Here is a 13,278-nt window from a genome sequence, read left to right on the forward strand (position 1 = left end):
TTTTCCATTGTTTCTCAATAATAAATAGGCCTTCGAGGCTCATTGTAACACAGTTCAGAGGCATGTAGCCACCACATCTCTTCTCAGAGATAAGCTACCATCGCCCTAGCTGGATTATTTCCATTACTGTTTGTAAGCATATTTCATTGTTTTATATTAATGAAAGGAATTGTTATTTCCGCTACATATCTGTGATTATGGTTCTCTCTGTAATTTGTTGCGTTCCTATTTAAATCCGGATCACGTGTATGGGAGGATGATGCATGTTGGGCCTCAAAATAGTCCCTATTTTCACTCCATTATTCACCAATATTTTCACATTTTACCTTCATGTCACCTCCATTCCACCTCCATATCATTACATTTACCTCATTATTGGGTTCTAACAATACTTTTCCAAAGTTTATTAATTCTTAACATTTCTAAGTGAATTTATGGCTAAAACTTAGAAAATAATATGCTTAAACTTATACCTAACAGTTAGCATGAGTTTGTTGACATGTGTAGGTTGCAAGGAAGCTTCCAAGACACCTTTTTGTGGCCTTGAACGATCAAATTCGAATTTGATAAGATACACCTCATGGAAAAGATCATGGAGAAGATCATGGACCTCATGGAGGAAATCATGGAGGATAGGGTTATGTGTCTAGATGGTTGAGAAATGTATGGAACTAAAAGAGAGATTAATGGATCATCATTATGAGTTTGTTATCTCCTCTCATTGTATAAATAGGAGTACCTCCTCCATTCCAAGAGGAGGGACTCTTAGAGCATTGTATCCAATTGATGATGGAATAGAATAAGGCTTCATTTTTCATACATTTCCATTATGTAGCTTTTTAGATATAGGTTTGCTTAATGAAGTATATGGAATAATTTGTCTTGTTCTTAGGAGAATTGAGCTCACTCTAAAAGGATGAGAGAAACATGTTATTTCATATTAGATTTTATTTCATTTCATTGTTTAGATGTTTAAGGATTTGATTGGTGAATGAGTTTTGAATTAAAATCTTATCAGCATATGAGAGAACAACCAAGGGTCTAAGTTAGACTCTCTCTCTATTTGATTTGCATGATAATTGGAATTCATTCTTTTGCTTTTATGTTTCAAGTATCATATGAGGAGATACCAAGAGTCTAAGTTAGGCTCTCTCTCCAATGATTTATATGGTAATTGAAATTCATTCTTTTGCGCTTTTATTTCATTTCTTCTGCTTATGAATGAATCTTAGTTTAGTTTGGATTAGTGCATGAGAGGACAATCAAGAGACTAAGTTAGTCTCTCTCTCTACTTGAATCTAAGCAACAATTAAAGTTCATTCTCTTGTCTTTATTTCAAGTTTTTAGTTTTATATGGTTTCTCTATGATACTGTAGGGAAGGACAACCAGGACCTCCTTAGTTAGGAGCCTCTTCCCTTGCATATTATATTGAATCGTAAATGATTAAGTTAGACATAGGTTAGTTGCCTACTCCTGCATATATTGTGCTGGCATCATCACAAGCTTACGAGTTTCCCTGGTCGATAATTTATGAGCAATTTAAGTCCAATAAATTGCCCAACATTTTGGCGCCGTTGCCGGGGAATGGTGCTAAGGGATTAGGCATTAGAATTTAATTCAGTATTTATTTTTCTTTAGACAAAATAACTTGTGAGACCTGGTGACAGCAGGATCTTCACAAAGGAGTTTAAATTTGAGTTTTTTGATGATTTAGTGTTTAGCTAGTTTTAAATTTTGTCTTTTCAAAAACACCCCCCTGCATAAATAAACACAAATCAATCGATAAGTATGCTCTCTTCCTGCGCTTCGTGCGATCAGGAAGATCAGAAAGTCCATTGATTTGGTTCAAATAAAAAAACTCTTGCTGAAGAATTAATTTGCAAAATGAAATAAAGAATTTTGTGAAAAAAACATTTTTAAATTTTTAGATGAAATTTGGTTTTTCATCAGGGTTCTCCATCAGCAAGGAGAACATGGAACTAATGCCTGGGTTCTTTCAGGATCCTTCCCTTTAAGAATCGCGACCTGGGAAGCGAAATCGGAAGAAAAATAAAAAAACACTTTTGGGGGACTAAAGCTTTGAATATTCATTTAGAAGGTGTTCGACAGATTTGTAAATGATTTACAAATTTGGCGAAGCATTCACGTTCAAATTTACAATGCATTCGGCTTCGTTCCAGTGGGCCTACTGTATACAACACCTTTTATTCAATCAAAAGGATCAAACTGGGACCACTCTTTTCACCTGCACATAAACTCAAAGCATTAGCAATGGTCATAATTTTAAAAATGACCCCAATGGTCATTTTAAAATTATAAAATTATGTTATAAAGATTATGCGCTATATGGAATTCAAAAATCATTAAGTTTATGATATATGTTAATGATATATATCATAAGTTTATAAATGCGCTAACATATATGTTACAAAAAGACATACGCATATATCATTAACATATATGTTACAAAAGGGAATATAAAATGCGCATATCAAAAAGGAAAATATATAAATCAAATGCGTATATAAAAAGGGATATAACATAGTTATAAAGGGCCAAATGCGCATATCAAAAGGAATATCATATAGTTGCAAAGGGCCGAGGGTTCCCAAATGTGCATAAACTACAGAAATCAAATGCGCATATAATATTACAAAGGGCCGAGAGTTATTATAACAAAGAATATGGGTTGCAAAGAAATGATATATGGTGGAGGCCGTAAGCATTAGTGGGAGAATGGTATTCAAACAAAAATCATTGCAACCAACGATCATTACACCGTAAGCGGAGAATGGTTATACGATGGGTATAATCACAACGCAATTGCAATGAGCCAAAACGGTCATGAACTGACCGAGCCATTGGACCGATTAAAACAACAATCCCACCATTGTTTAAACCACAAATCCTCATTGCCATAGCTCAGAAAAATCATGTTTGAAGTCGCAGCACAGTAAAAGGAGAAAGGAGTGTGTTGAGGGAGATTTTAAAGGCAAAATCTGAGTCGTATGAGTAGAAGAAGCCGAGTTTTGCAAGCAAACAAGGTAAGAACTCGAGTTTATTTCACTCGGCGACTGTAGATAGGGATGAGTTCGCCATTAACTCACAAGATTTCGTTGCTTTGACACCAGTTCGACTGACCGAGGAAGGAGGGATTTGAAGTGTTTGTTTGCATCCCACGCGGCCAGTGACAGTCAGGTAACACTAAAACCGGGATAACTCCAAGTCTGCAGCACGTATGGATAGATTAAACAGATTTTTATGCGTAAATAATGGTGTAGAACAGCGGTCAACAATCCAGCATTTAAGTTTAAAACATTGCATGCATAACACGATAGGCATTTTGAATTAAATGTGGAATCTAATGCATCAAACGCGGAGAGTTGGTTTGAATGCCGAAATGCCAAGGGTTGTGTATATATGAGCGTTAAACCATTGTTGCATTTAACCTTCATTTTGCTGCGCGCTAAGTCTCTGTCATATGCATGAGAATACGTGTTTGCTGCGCACAATTGTCATTAGCTGCCAACAGAGGAACGCATTAAATCAGAGTGTTTGTCATATATGTTCTGGAATGCATTAAATCAGATTGTTGAAGTGCTGTTATATGTGTATGGGCTGCTAAACCGAGTGCGCATTGGTATATGCCGAGAAAGATTGTCAAATAAAACAGAGGAATGTTGTAGGGTGCATATTCAAAACAAGTCAAATATATTCATGCTTCACTGTGCGCTTATGTATTAAAATTTTAATATATTTGTGCCATTGAAATGCGTGGGATTGCCTGCATATATGCTATATTGACTGCAAATCTTAGTGGAATGCGGAAATTTGCATTGTTTGTGTCTTGAGGCTCTGCGTTTTAAAAAAAAAATTATTTGACGAACTGTGAAGCAATGGCAAGTTCCAATGAGTTTTGGCCGTGAACTGAGGGCTTGAGTTTTTAATTCGCTGTAGTCAGGTGCTCGTCCATAAATTTGGCCCATTGAATACCATATGCCTCGTTGATGCCTCGTTGATACCATATGCCTCGTGGATACTATATGATCCAATTTGGTACGTTTTGTTTAGATTTCTTTTCTTTTTTTTTAGTTTAAATATGTTTTGTAATATATTTGTATTTATTGTTTTGTATTGGTTTTGTATTTATTTGTTATATATTTATATATTATCGATTTCTTATGATTTGGATTTGTATATTTTTGTTTGTTTTGATTTATAAAAGTTAGATTTCTTTTGATTTATATTTATATATTTTTAGTAATAATTTTTATTTTTTTGATTTGTTCGATTTACATTTATATGTTTTTAGATTTGTATGTGAATATATTTAATTATAATATTTTAATAATTGATTTGTTTTGATTTATCTATTTAAGTAATGTTTAACTTGCATTAATATATATTATGATTGTATTAGTATATTAATTATATTAATATATTAATATGGTTAAAAAAATCAAAACAACAAATGGATTTAAAAAAAAAAAAAATAGATAAATATACTAACTTCATTTTAGTGATAGTTTGTTTTTAGGTTTTCCTAAATAAATTTTGTTGATTTTACAATTTCAACAGAAAATTCAACTTGAATAATAAATTAATTTTTTATTTTTTTTTTGAATTTATTGTTTAAAAAACAGTAAAATCAACATAAAAAATTCACAAAATTTACACAGATTTGAAAATAAAAAATAGGATACTTGGAAACACATTTCAAAAATCGAGTGGAGGATTCTAAAGACGATAATTATTTCAAAAGCTTCAAGTTGGCATTAACTCATCACAACATTCTGTTAAACGCTTTTATGTGACATACTCATATGCAGAACAGAATAGATATTTCTCATGTCAATCTTTTTGCAAAGAACATAACCAGGGAGTATTATTTTTCACGATTGCTTTTAAGATGGGATTGAAACTGATATCATGAATTGAGTTACTTTCAACGCTTTGATTTTTCCTAAATCTGATTTATTTGGTATGAAATTTTTGCGTAAGAATCATGAAGGAAATGATCAATTCTTCTTGAACAAACTTATGTTTCCTTTCTGCCAAGTTTTTTTTTACAGGTTACAGGATAACGAAGTGATCGTTCAGGAGATTACATTGTGACGACAATTAGTCTTCCAAAGACTAAATTCATGAAAAATTCTGAAGACAAATCCATCTCCACAACCACTACCTTCCACCTCCCTGAATTAGTTTGAATTCCACCAATCATACATCCATAAGGCGTGACACTTCCATATCCATTTTTCACAGCAAGAGTTCTTAATTCATACATTATGCATTTCCTTACATCCATCCATTTTCCTTCTCATTACCATTCCCCTTCATTTCCACCAATAAAACTCTGCTTGAGTCAAAGTCCTAGAGTCTATGTATCATTGAAAAAAACACCTAGAGGCTTGTATGCCTTAATGGCAAGTACTCTTGCCAATGAACAATGGGAGTACATTAATATCCCTTGTTCGTTGGATCTTGTAGGTGACTCGACTACGACAAATTTATTCGTACCTACAAAGATGTGTTAGGCATCCTGACTCCCATTGGAATCAATGGTGGGAGCTCTTGTGTTGGCTAGGGGCATTCATTAACGGCCAGTAATTCAACAACTTCTTGCTATGTTCGACATCGACACATTTAATCACATAGTAAGATTTGTGCCATCGAGCGTTGAAGACTTGAAGACCCATATTTTGTAGCAGATGAAGCCAATTTCCATTCATTGTATTTCCATTCATTGTATACATTGTATTTCACTTGAGGACAAGTGAATAAATAAGGCTGGGAGGAAAAGGTAACTTCTATATTTTGTATACCTTCCAAGCCTTATATATTTTCAACCATATTCAGCAAGACTCATCAGATTCATCATCCAACAGCAGATACAACTTTCAGCCATGTTCAGCAGACTCCTCAGATTTTTCATCCAGCAGCAGAGGATCCAGCAGCCGATACAATAACACAGATTCATCTTTCATCCACAGCTTGAAGAAGCAGATTTAGAGCAGAATTGTGGCAGCTGCACATGCATGATTCATGCATGATTTTTCCAACCAAGTAAAGAAGACCATGAACAAAAGTTCTTGCAGCCACACGTGCACAACTCTCATCCATTTTGGAAGGGTAAGTTAAGGTATGATATTTTCTAACTTTTAACCATTAAATTCCTTGAAAAGTTAGAATAATAATTTTTGGAAAAACTTCACTTCCTTTTTCCTTGCTTTCCCCATTTCACATAATTTCCCAAATCATCCGTTTAAGGGGAAGGATACATCCACATTCATATATCACATTCATATAACATCCACATTCATATATCACATTCTTAACCCCACTTACCTTCAAGCTATATTCACTATTACATGAGCATACAAATAGCTTTGTCAAAAGTATTTAAAAGTTAATTGGATGCTAACAGAAGCATGGTTGTTACACAAGAACCAACCATGATGCATTCCAACAAAAATAATCTGCAATAAAAAGCACATTATCATTATGCAAAGGTCATACATTGAATGCAACAAACAAAATATGGTTGAAACACAAGAACCAACCAAGTTGTAATTCATCAAAAATGCTTTGCAAAAGTTAAGTAAATGATATCGTGCAGAGTTCGAGCCAAAGCTCAAGTACCAAAATGTAATGTAATAGATTGCATGAGGACACGTAATACCATTGATTGCAAGAGGCCATGCAATATCTTGAGTTTGGGGGAGATGTTGGGCCTCAAAATAGTCCCTATTTTCACTCCATTATTCACCAATATTTTCACATTTTACCTTCATGTCACCTCCATTCCACCTCCATATCATTACATTTACCTCATTATTGGGTTATAACAATACTTTCCAAAGTTTATTAATTCTTAACATTTCTAAGTGAATTTATGGCTAAAACTTAGAAAATAATATGCTTAAACTTATACCTAACAATTAGCATGAGTTTGTTGACATGTGTAGGTTGCAAGGAAGCTTCCAAGACACCTTTTTGTGGCCTTGAACGATCAAATTCGAATTTGATAAGATACACCTCATGGAAAAGATCATGGAGAAGATCATGGACCTCATGGAGGAAATCATGGAGGATACGGTTATGTGTCTAGATGGTTGAGAAATGTATGGAACTAAAAGAGAGATTAATGGATCATCATTATGAGTTTGTTATCTCCTCTCATTGTATAAATAGGAGTACCTCCTCCATTCCAAGAGGAGGGACTCTTAGAGCATTGTATCCAATTGATGATGGAATAGAATAAGGCTTCATTTTTCATACATTTCCATTATGTAGTTTTTTAGATATAGGTTTGCTTAATGTAGTATATGGAATAATTTGTCTTGTTCTTAGGAGAATTGAGCTCACTCTAAAAGGATGAGAGAAACATGTTATTTCATATTAGATTTTATTTCATTTCATTGTTTAGATGTTTAAGGATTTGATTGGTGAATGAGTTTTGAATTAAAATCTTATCAGCATATGAGAGAACAACCAAGGGTCTAAGTTAGACTCTCTCTCTATTTGATTTGCATGATAATTGGAATTCATTCTTTTGCTTTTATGTTTCAAGTATCATATGAGGAGATACCAAGAGTCTAAGTTAGGCTCTCTCTCCAATGATTTATATGGTAATTGAAATTCATTCTTTTGCGCTTTTATTTCATTTCTTCTGCTTATGAATGAATCTTAGTTTAGTTTGGATTAGTGCATGAGAGGACAATCAAGAGACTAAGTTAGTCTCTCTCTCTACTTGAATCTGAGCAACAATTAAAGTTCATTCTCTTGTCTTTATTTCAAGTTTTTAGTTTTATATGGTTTCTCTATGATACTGTAGGGAAGGACAACCAGGACCTCCTTAGTTAGGAGCCTCTTCCCTTGCATATTATATTGAATCGTAAATGATTAAGTTAGACATAGGTTAGTTGCCTACTCCTGCATATATTGTGCTGGCATCATCACAAGCTTACGAGTTTCCCTGGTCGATAATTTATGAGCAATTTAAGTCCAATAAATTGCCCAACAATGCAGATATAGGGTGTTTGAGCAATGCAACACTAAAGAACACCTTCCTCGCGAAGAGGGAGTTTTATTTTTTGTAGCATTAGATGATGTTATAGTCTCAAAATTTGTGGAGAGGATACAACACATGATTTCTCCAAAACCCATAAATTGTTTCTAGAAATCCCAGCTAGATATAACTCAAATAAATTAATTGACAATCATTTACATTTTTCCTAAGTCTAACTTGGGAAAACCTATTAATTAAGAGTAATTAATTGAGAAAGGTGATAATTCTCTAGAAACTCACACAAATTTACTTAGATATAATATTAACCATCGATTAAGGTTTAATCATGCTCATTGAAGTGCCAACTAGATATTCTAAGAAGTGGTCAATGGGTAGATGGAGGAGACACCAGTGGCAGATACTTAGTGATCAACGAAATTTGATTTTCTAGTAGCAAGTGATTTAGTAGTGAGATTGATTTAGTGATAGAGTAGTAGGTGGCAAAGTAGCATATTCTAGGAGGATTTTCTAGTTTCGGAGGAGTTAGGAGAGGAGGTCGAGTTTATTCACCAGGAGGTTGTGTAATGGTTGTGTAGTGCCTTATGAAGAGTAGTTTGATTCAACCAGAAGTGAGGTTAATTCAACTTCCAATGAACAGGAAAATTTCCAGGAGGTCAGGCGAATCACTTTTAGAGGCAGCAATAGGAAATACATCATCATCAGATGAATATTTTGGGTAGCATGAGTTACGCTAGCGCAGAGGGAGTGTAGAAGCTTGTGCAAAGGTGTTCCAGAGCTAGTTATGAGACTTAGTTTGTTGTAGGATTAATTGGAGGGGAAGGTAACATTCCCTTAGTAATTTTTCCAATATTTCTGTTAGATAGAAACACCATTTTGGTGTCCATTTTATCATACTCGAAATTTTTGCTACTGCATAATAATAAAACCCTCAACTACTGCACCGTTTTTCCCACATTGGGTTTTTTGGGAAAATTGTCCAAAAATTACAGTGTCATTTTTGTGTGTGTGTGCTAACATTTCTTAGTTTCCAGTGCTTTTAGTTTTCCATAGTTTTTATGGTGAAAAATTTCAACGTGATTTATTTATTGTTTGTCATTGAAAAAAAAAATGCATAATGAATTTTTCAGTTAGAAGAATAAATTTCTAATTGTTGTAATTAGACTTGAAAATTTTCACAGCTCTCCCCCAAAACGTCTCGATTAAATATAGGTTCGAACTAGTATAAATATATTGATTTCGATTATGCAATTGGGAAATGAATATAATAAAGAATATTCAGACTTGAGGCAAAGTGAGTAAGAGCAGTTTAAAGAATAATTTCTTGGTTCATACCTGTAATTTTGGATCAAAATTTATTGTAAGGGTTTTTGAATTTGGATAATTCTTGTAGAAGTTATCTTTTAGATAAATTTTCAGACCCTTGTACCTTCACCTTGGAGTGGAACAATTTGGATCCCTTGAAGTATACCTACTTGGAACTTTGGAGAAGACCAGTTTTGGCCTTTTGAAAAGATAAACCTTGGATATGTGGATTGTTGGTTTCGACCCTATGGAGAATGTTAGAGTTCTATGCTATAGTAATAAAAGTCAGGTTTAGTCTTTTCATCATTTTGGTCAATTTGTAAAAGTGTTTCTATGATATCATAGAGATAAAGTCCTTAGTTTTTGTGAAGAGTGTGAGATCAAGTCTTTAGTGTCAATTTAGGACAGGATATAGTAAATTTTTTGAGTGATGAAAGACATCAAGTCATCAATTTCATGAAAAGTCTAGGCTTAGTAAGTCTAGGATTAATGTGTCATCCAAGTCACAGATAAAGGTGATAGTGGGTTTGGTTTTTCATCATTGGTAATATTTAGTGGTGTTTTCTCAACTAGTTACATATTCAAATTAGATTGTATGTCATACCCTTGTCACCACTTGAAAGTACGAAGGTGTAAGGTTGTTGTTGTGCTTCTCCCTTGTGCCGAACTTGGACATTTTTAAATGTGAAAAGTAATCATTACACTTAAAGAAAGTTATTAAACACATGGAGAGCTATAAATACATGTTTGGGATTTCAAGAATACATCAATTTATTTATTCATCCTCTTGAGATTCCCTGGATATCAAACAAGAGCTTGCTACATTTGTACTATAGGGTATTTGTTGCTTTCTTACTAAAAAGGTGGTGGTTTAAAGAACAAAAATAAGTGAAGGGGTATGAAGGTCTTGAAGAGGTTGATGAAGCTCCAAAAATAATATACAATCTACTTGGATCAATTAAAGTTGAAGGAAATGATAAATTTAGCAAATGACAAATTTGTTGTGTTTCCGCGGCATTCTTTTTGAAGAAATGTGTTGCTGCGTTTTTCACTGTTTTAGAAGTCAACTTCAAGATTATTTTTTGAGAAAATGGAGATGAATTTTGGAAGGAAAAAGAAAGAGGTTTTTTTCAAACACAAGCTAAATAAAAAAACCTCCTTCAGTTTCTTTACAGGTTTCATAGATGGGAAGATTCAAATGAAGCAGTACAACCTAATTTTTAGATTTCGTCACTTCTTGTTTTAGTCATGATATTTGGGCGTAGTGTCTGAGGAGTGTGAGAGGAAGTTTTAAGAACTGAGGGAGGTTTCTCTGAAGAGAAAGCTTATATAAAAAAAATTCCTTCCATTTTGTAACTAGTGTCACAATTCAATAGATATGACCTAATATTTGACAACTATTTTACATAAATTTGATCCCTATTTCCTAGCAAGTAGTTCTAAATATTAATTTAACTGCATCTATCTTTAGGGAAATGGTTGAACTTGGCCTCCTTATCTTGGCAAATATTTTTTCCTTTATATTTTTTAAATTTCTATGAGAAGTGAGTTGGTGTGTGATAGAGAAAAGACATTGTGCATTGTGCAGTTCTATTTAAAAATTTTAGTGAATGATGACAGTTGAAGTCTACTTGTTCAAGGCTTTATGTGTCAATCATTTATGGTGATATTTATATCGTATTTTTGTTTTTTTATCTTCTGTTATGGCTGTGTTTCAATGTTATATCTTCAATGTTTAGTTAAATGAATTTATTTCAGAATCACTTTCAAGTGCTCTGTTATAAGTAACTAAATATTTTAGTGTTATTTTCCTCCACCATAATATCTAAAACTCCTCAACTAGATGCTTTAGATATTACCAAATTCATTATTCCTCTACTCACCTACCCGTAAAAAATTTGACAAATACACCATAAAGTATTTCCTACCTTGCCCCTGTCTAAGGATTCTCCATTTTCCCATCATAGCACTAAAAATATTTAGCTACATTTGACTCCATTTCCAATGAAGTTTCCCTCTCCCATGCCATAAAATTACTAAAATTATTCAAGCTTGATCTATAGACCTAGCCTAAGATCCAGAAGATTTCACAAGAGAGAACCCTCTATGGGTTTGGAAGGGATAGCTTCAAGCCCTAAATATTGGTTTGTGGTTACCTTTGGGTTCCTCTCCTTAGCCTAGAGTAATTACTAAGTGCTAACATAATGGCATCGTTGTTGGGGAATGAAAGATTCCATCTTCCCCAAGAAAGAACCATCATGTTTCAAGTCTTATTACTGATGGTGAAAAGTGATCAGACATAAGAATCTTGTGCATTATTCACTGGGAAACTCCATTGTCAACGAGATCCATAATCCAACTTTCAATGTTCCACTAACGACTCTATTGGCTCAATATGGGTTTTATATCTACAAGGTATGCTCCCATAAATCGAGATCACATTCTAGGTTTTCCAAATTGCATGCCTCATGTAGACTGGAAAACTTATCTTCCTAGATTCAAAGATGGAAAAAAGGAGACGATGTCGGTCTTCATTTGCTCAAATTTCACATGCATGTACGCAAGCCAAGGGTTCACTTTCATGAGGACTTCTTGATGAAGATGTTTATGGTATCCTTGGAGGTAAATACATAATTATGGTATAAAATCTTACCAAATTATTTTTTGTATTATCATATATATTTTCATACGATATTTTATGAGAGATATATAGAATATCATTATTCCTTCTTGTTGGTCAAAGATTGTTGCACATTTAAAAAAAATTATTGAGAACCTCAAAAGTTTTTATGAAGATGATAAATTTATGGATGAATAGATTGTAGAGGCTATTCATGAGAACCCTTTTAACCATGAGGAAGAAGATATAGAAGTAGACTGCCATGATAATCAAAAGAATTTCCAGAAAACAATAATTACTTCCATGTCAAAAAGTGAAACTGATCAGAATTTTAATGTTGAAATTCATGCTCCTTCTTTTGCATACCATGAAGATGTTCAGATTTCAAGTGAGGATATCCAATCAAATTTTTCTTAAAATTCCATATTTTTTGAATCTTTGTTTCAAGAAAATAATGTCAAGGAAGCTTATGAAAATCAAAGTTTTAATATTGGATGCATGAAAACGCTTAAGGGAATATTGAAGAAAAGAAGGATGCTTTAAAATCCTTGGATGACATTGAAATAATTAATGATTTTACATCCTTGGAATTGACAAACTCATATATTTTTAAAGGCCAAAATGATATTCTTAATGAATCACAAGAAAGTCTATCTTGTATGTTTCTGATGCACATCATGTCGATGTTCTATTTGAATATGTTCAATGATATGCAAAGTCTTACTTTGATGTACATGAGACAAGAAGACAAAAATTTGTTTCTTATTAATTTGAGAATGACCTTGAAACTAAAGACATATACCAAGACCAACCAACCATTAGGAATGAAGTTTTTCTTTTTGGTTTAGCTCATCAAAAGGAGGTGGTTTTTCATGTTTTTCAGGATCCTTTTGCTAGTTTATTGTGTTCATCAGAGAAGGTTGGTTTTGTGTTATTCTCCAACATAGGGATTAGTTTCATATGGCAGATTGAGTTGTCATGTTCCAAATTTCTATTCCTGCTTGGAGGAGCTAAAAGTAAAGTGAAATCAAGTAGTCATTTATTTGATTGGCTATATCAGGAATATGCATTTACATGATTGGATTGATTAGATGGATATAGTAGGATATAGGTGCCAATAAGTTCAACACTCTGAGAATATTTTTTAGAAATTCTTAATTCAATTTTCAGAATGTCTTTTTAGATTGAAGTAGTAGTTATTTTGAGCATTCAGTTACAATTTAGTTTAAGTTTGGAATTCAGTTTTGGTTCTTAGGCTTGCGGATTAGGAACATGTTGCAGGATTGGGAGTGTCCCAATGGATTAGGCTACTAGTATATAGTG

This window comes from Pinus tabuliformis, chromosome 1_1 (assembly GCF_031772625.1).
Source record: "Pinus tabuliformis cultivar Carrire ecotype Pingquan chromosome 1_1, CPIR1, whole genome shotgun sequence".
Classification (NCBI taxonomy): domain Eukaryota; kingdom Viridiplantae; phylum Streptophyta; class Pinopsida; order Pinales; family Pinaceae; genus Pinus; species Pinus tabuliformis.